This window comes from Octopus bimaculoides, chromosome 5, assembly GCF_001194135.2.
Source record: "Octopus bimaculoides isolate UCB-OBI-ISO-001 chromosome 5, ASM119413v2, whole genome shotgun sequence".
NCBI lineage: Eukaryota > Metazoa > Mollusca > Cephalopoda > Octopoda > Octopodidae > Octopus > Octopus bimaculoides.
This window is the reverse complement of record NC_068985.1, coordinates 107,706,104-107,712,519: the sequence shown is the minus strand read 5'-3', so window position 1 is coordinate 107,712,519 and position 6,416 is coordinate 107,706,104. Positions and strand designations below refer to the sequence as shown.

General features: G+C 38.1%; 1 protein-coding gene across 1 annotated transcript in view; it reads left to right on the top strand.

The window, feature by feature from the left end:
• LOC106871063 (protein FAM107B) overlaps nt 1-6,416 on the top strand; it is a 204,875-nt gene that overhangs the window by 50,548 nt on the left and 147,911 nt on the right. The gene's annotated exons all lie outside the window — the stretch shown is intronic.

Here is a 6,416-nt window from a genome sequence, read left to right as displayed (position 1 = left end):
AAGAGTAAAAGAGTAATATATATATGCACACACACACATACATACACTCACATATTTATATATCGATCCGCATGTATGAATGTATGTGTGTGTGTGTGTGTTTGTGTGTCTATGTTTGTGCCCCCACCATCACTTGACAACCGATGCTGGTGTGTTTACGTCCCTGTAACTTAGCGGTTTGGCAAAAAGAGACTGATAGAATAAGTACTAGGCTTCCAAAGAATAAGTCTTGGCGTCGATTTGCTCGACTAAAGGCGGTGCTCCAGCATGGCCGCAGTCAAATGACTGAAACAAGTAAGAGTAAAAGAGTAATATATATATGCACACACACACATACATACACTCACATATTTATATATCGATCCGCATGTATGAATGTATGTGTGTGTGTGTGTGTGTGTGTGTGTGTGTATAAAGGTGTGTGTAGATCATATATGATTGAACAAGCTGTTAGGTGACACTTGCAGCTTATTTGCCACAAACTTTTCGGTAAATTTGATGCTCTTATCAGTATTGTGTACCCTCACATGCATCAGGAAATATTCCTCTGCTATTCTTAGATCAGCTTTAAAGTAATAATAACCTTAGTTTAACACACATGCACACTCAGACACACACACATCTGTATATATATATATAATCATCATTATTTAATGTCTGCTTTCTATGCTGGCATGGGTTGAACTTGTGTGTGTGTGCATGTGTTTGTGTAAACATGTGAATGTGTATGTTCATAGAGCATTGTATGACAAACATGTTTCAGTTATATCAACCACTAAAACTCACACATACCCTCCACCTCATTTTTTTCCTATATGGTCAGACATTGGTTTGTTTTTTTTATTTTACTTAGTTTTTTTGTTTTTTTATCTGTTATTTTTGTTATGGAATGTACCATAAATATATATTTCCTTGATTTTTGGATAAAATATATTAACTGAGTTCTGAAAATTGTCAAGTAACCTGCCTATTTCTCTGCTTACCTGACTACATATGTAACTATTTTCTTTTTATCTCATTTCATGTTAGCTGGAATATCTGTCTGTCTGTCTGTCTGTATATATATATATATATATATATATATATATATGTATGCATGTATGTCTATCAGTCTGTATGTGTGTGTATATATATATATATATATATATATGCATGTATGTCTGTCTATCTATCTTTCCATGTCTGTTTATTTGTCTGACTGTCTGCCTACCCACCTGTTTGTCTGTCTGTCTCTTTATCTGTCTATCCGTCTCTGTCTATCCGTCTATCTGTGTCTCAGTCGACCTGTGTCTCAGTCGCTCTCTCTCTCTCTTTCTCTACCTCTCTCTCTCTCTCTCTCTCTCTCTCTCTCTATCTGTCTCTGACTATCTATCTCTCTGTCTTTTTATCTCTCTGTCTGTCTATCTCTCTATCTGTCTATCTCTCTGTCTATCTCTCTCTCTGTCTATCTCTCTCTCTGTCTATCTCTCTCTCTGTCTATCTCTCTCTCTGTCTATCTCTCTCTCTGTCTATCTCTCTCTCTCTGTCTATCTCTCTCTCTCTGTCTATCTCTCTCTCTCTGTCTATCTCTCTCTCTGTCTATCTCTCTCTCTGTCTATCTCTCTCTCTGTCTATCTCTCTGCCTATCTCTCTGTCTGCCTATCTCTATGTCTGTTCATTCATCATTCTGTTTATATGTATACTTATCTATCCATCTGTTTATTTATCTGTCTATTATAGTTAGTTCATCTGATGGGCTTTCAACAGTTTCCGCCTACTCAATTTCACTCACAAGGCTTGGATTGACCTGAAGCTATGTTAAAAGACACTTGCCAAAAATTCTAGGCAAGATGATTGAACCCACAACTCAGAACTTAAACCAGATAGACCTAGATGAACATCAATGAGCCTGTGAGGTAACCTGCTGGAAATGGCAGGCAGATCTCCCTCATATCACTTCCTGCCATCTTGAAGGAGGACACACTGAATAAGAATATAGTTTTAGATATACTAGCTTTGATAAAATGATAGAATTATGAAGTAAACTCACACAGCCACACCTACGTATAAACAGATACACATACAAACACACACATACACACACACACACACACACACACACACACACACGAATCTGTCATTGTTGTCAGGGGCTACATGGTAGTGAAGAAAGTGGTGGATCAGCAGTACAGCTACGTGGGGGAGGCAATGGGGACAGTCTGTCTTGGGCTGCATTTATATAAGAGCTGCACTATAGAGTCTGTCGTATGAGCCTGTATTGGGGACAGTGGGGGAGCAAACTGAAGGGGAGGCCCTGACAGCACACACACCCAAGTTCCATCTCTGTGGTGGATGTCTTAATTTAATGAATCTAACATAGCATGGGATGGACTATAATACTGCAACCATCCAACCATTCCATGTTGACTATAACCAAAGATTTTGTCCAAGACTGAGGGATTTTGATATGAGTCTGACATCTTAACAACCCAGACAGCTGAGACTCTAACCATATAGATCTACATAAATAACAATGGATCATGAGGTAACCCGCTAGAAATAATAACTAGGTTTCCCCTCATAGCACAGCCCTGCTGTCTTTAGCAAGGAAAAATGCATTCAATAAAGTTAGAGTTTCTAGATATACTGGCCTTGATAAAAAAAAAGAAGGCATGTTCATGGCTGGAATACCTTTGATTATAGGCTGGTTGATCAGAGATGATCTGGGGCTAAATAGCAAAATTAACATCTTTGCTACAAGTCTACATCATCTTTAGGCGCTTATATATATATATATATATATATATATATATATATATATATATATATATATATATATATATATATATAATCATCATTTTATAATCATCATCATTCGACATCCGTTTTCCATACTGACATCAGTTAGATGGTTTGACAGATGATGATCAGCCTGAGACCTGGCCAGGCTTCAGTCGTCTGTTTTGCCATGGTTTCAATGGTTGGATGCCTTTCCTAATGCCAGCCACTTTACAGAGTGTGCTGGGTGTTTTTGTCATGCTACTAGAACAGGTGCATTTAACTAGCTTGACATGAATGCATTTTACATGGCACTGGCACAAGTGCAAATTACATGGCACTGGTGTGAATGCATTTTAGCATCTCTATGTGTGATGATGATATATATACATAAGAATTTTGGGGATTGGTTCTCAAATTACGTATAAAACTATAAAAATTAATATGTAAATATTGGGTTGAAAAACGCTTTTGGATAGAAAAATGTGAAAGCTAGTTTTATATGTACTTGAAGAAGCAATTCCTAAAAAGAATTATTCCATATTCTCCCAAAAGTTTATAAACTCTTATGATGTCAACAATATATATATATATATATATATATATATATATATGAACAAGGTCTAGAATCAAAGGGCCTTAGAGTTAACCTAGCAAAACCCAAAGTCTTAGTAATCAGGAAGGCAAACAAATCACAAATCCCTTCAAGTAGACGGCCCTGCTCAATTTGTAGAAAAGGCATAGGTAGAAACTCAATAAGATGTACCTGTGTAAGCTATGGACACATAAGAGGTGCAGCAATATCAGAGCTTTTGTGTGTGGAAGATGTGCACATACAATAAACACCAAAAATATACAGAAAATAGACTCCATCAACTGCCAGTGGAGTAAGCTAGAAGTAGTAGATAGCTTCTGTTATCTAGGTGACCAAGTTAGTATCAGAGATAGATGGCAAACTTCAGAGAGCTCCTACCTTTGTTGGCAACAAAGGGCCTCTCTCTCAGAGTGAAAGGCGAATAGTATGATGCCTGTTTGCGAACAGCTCTGCTACACAGCAGTGAAAAAAACGGGCTGTGACAGCTGAGGACAAGCGTAGGCTTGAAAGAAATGAATCCAGTATACTTCACTGGATGTACAATGTCAGTGTGCATGTACAACAGAGTGTAAGCATCTTGAGAGAAAAGTTGGGCATAAGAGGCATCAGATGTAGTGCGCAAGAGAGGTGACTGCACTGGTATGATCATGTGATGCATATGGATGAGGACAACTGTGTAAAGGAGTGCCGATCTGTAACTGTGGAGGGAACCTGTAGTAGAGGTAAACCCAGAAGACCTGGGACGAAGTGGTGAAGCATGATCTTCAAACTTTATACCCCGTGGAGGTAATGGCTAGTGACTGAGACCTTTGGCAATATGCTGTGCTTGAGAAGACCTGTCAAGCCAAGTGAAATCATAGTCATGGTTTATGCTGGTGTCATGTGGCACATAAAGAGCACTTTTTGAGCATTGGGCTTAATGGAGACAAGGTGGCCAATGCCAGTGGCATGTGGAAAGCACCTTTTTGAATGTTGGGCCTCACAGAAGTAATGATGAATGACTAAGATCTTTGGCATTATGCCATGCTTGAGAAAACCCATCAAGCCAAGTAAAATTGCAATCAGGGCAGATACTGGTGTCATGCAAATGGCACCTGTGCCGGTGGCACATAAAAGCATCCATTACATTCAGGGAGTGGTTGGTGTTAGGAAAGACATCCAGTTGTAGAAAGCATGCCAAATCAGACTGGAGTCTGGTGCAGCCTTCCAGGTTGTCAGCCCTGGTCAAACCATCCAATCCATGCCAGTATGGACAACAGATGTTAAATGATGATGATGATGATGATACACACACATACATGCACCATCATTATCGTCATTGCCATTTAACATGCATTTTTCCATGCTTGGATGGGTCCAGACAGAATTTGTTGATGTGGATTTTCTACAGTTAAGTCTCGTATCATCAGCCCTCACCTGTTTCCAAGTTAGATAATATTTCTTCATGGTCAGATATGTTTTCCATGAAAGACTGGTAAAAAAAAATCTCTTGTATGACAGTGATGCTCATTTACAACCATCACATGATATCCACCCAAGGGAACCCACAAGCACTTGTGTGTGTCAGCAGAGTGGCACAGTGGAAGCGTGCTGGGCCCATAACCCAGAGGTCCGTAGATCGATACTACGTTCTGCTAAGTGGGTTTTTTAGAAACGGCAGTGCATCAGCATGGCTGCAGCTCTGAGCTGAAACTATAAAATACACACACACACACACACACACACACACACACACACACACACACACACACACACACACACATATATACATAAAATGGGCTTCTTTCGGCTTCCATCTACCAAATCCACTATCACATGATGGGACTGAACCCAAAACCACATGCTTACGAATCAAGCTTCTTAACACATGCAGAGATTGTTTTAAACAAATTGTCATCCTTCACACTGGTCAGTCTCGATTGGTTCAGATTAAACAGTGTATGTATACTTTAATAGAAGTACATCTTCACATTGGCCACTAATAAAACAATGTAAATGGATGTAAATCTTTCACATGGATCAGTTTACACTGGTCACCAATAGAAAAGTATATATGCTGTAAAGTTGTTGATTTTAGGATTGGCATAGAGCTATAGTAACCATGCAAAAAACAGACATTGGAGCACAGCACAGTTCCCTGACCTGTTGGTTCTTGTCAACCCATCCAACCCATACCAGCATGGCAAATAAATATTAGAAGTTGATGATGGTAGGGATTATAATGATCAGCTCATACCTTGGCTAAAGAATAATGACAGCCTACATTAGTAAACAATAACAGAATGTGTACTCAAACAAAGATACATCAGCCATATTAGTCAAAATGGACTCCATTTTGACTGAAAAAAAGTGAATATATATAAAAAGGGAATATATAAAAAAGTATATATATATGTGCATATATACATACATTCATGTACATACTTGCATATATAATATATACACATGCATATATGGGTATAGGACGTAAAAAAACATAAACAACATGATAAACGAAAACATGAAATACAAAAATATGGAAAACCAACTCTTTTTGCAAACAACGAAACAAACAAATAGAAAAACAAGACAAGCAACATAAAGAACAATCCCTTCATCAGTTTCCACTGATTTATCTACTCTGCATTTCATGCATTTTACATATATATATATATATATATATATATACTGCTGACCAGTGGAGATGTATTTCTACTGAAGTATACATACTCTGTTTTTGGTGACCAATTTATGTGTTACATTGGTAACTAATAATTAAGTGTATTAAGGTGGCAAGCTGGTAGAAACATTAGCATGTTGGGTGAAATGCTTAGCAGTATTTCATCTGTTTGTATGTTCTGAGTTCAAATTCCACTAAGGTCAACTTTGGTCTCCATCCTTTCAAGGTTGATAAATTAAGTACCAGTTGTGTCCTGGGGTCGATCTAATCAATTGGCCCCCTCCCCCAAAATTTCGGGCCTTGTGCCTAGAGTAAAAAAGAACAACCAAGTGTATATATGTTAGTAACTGTACATCCATGACATAAGTCAGACTACAGTGGTCCCCAATAAAGAATATATATATA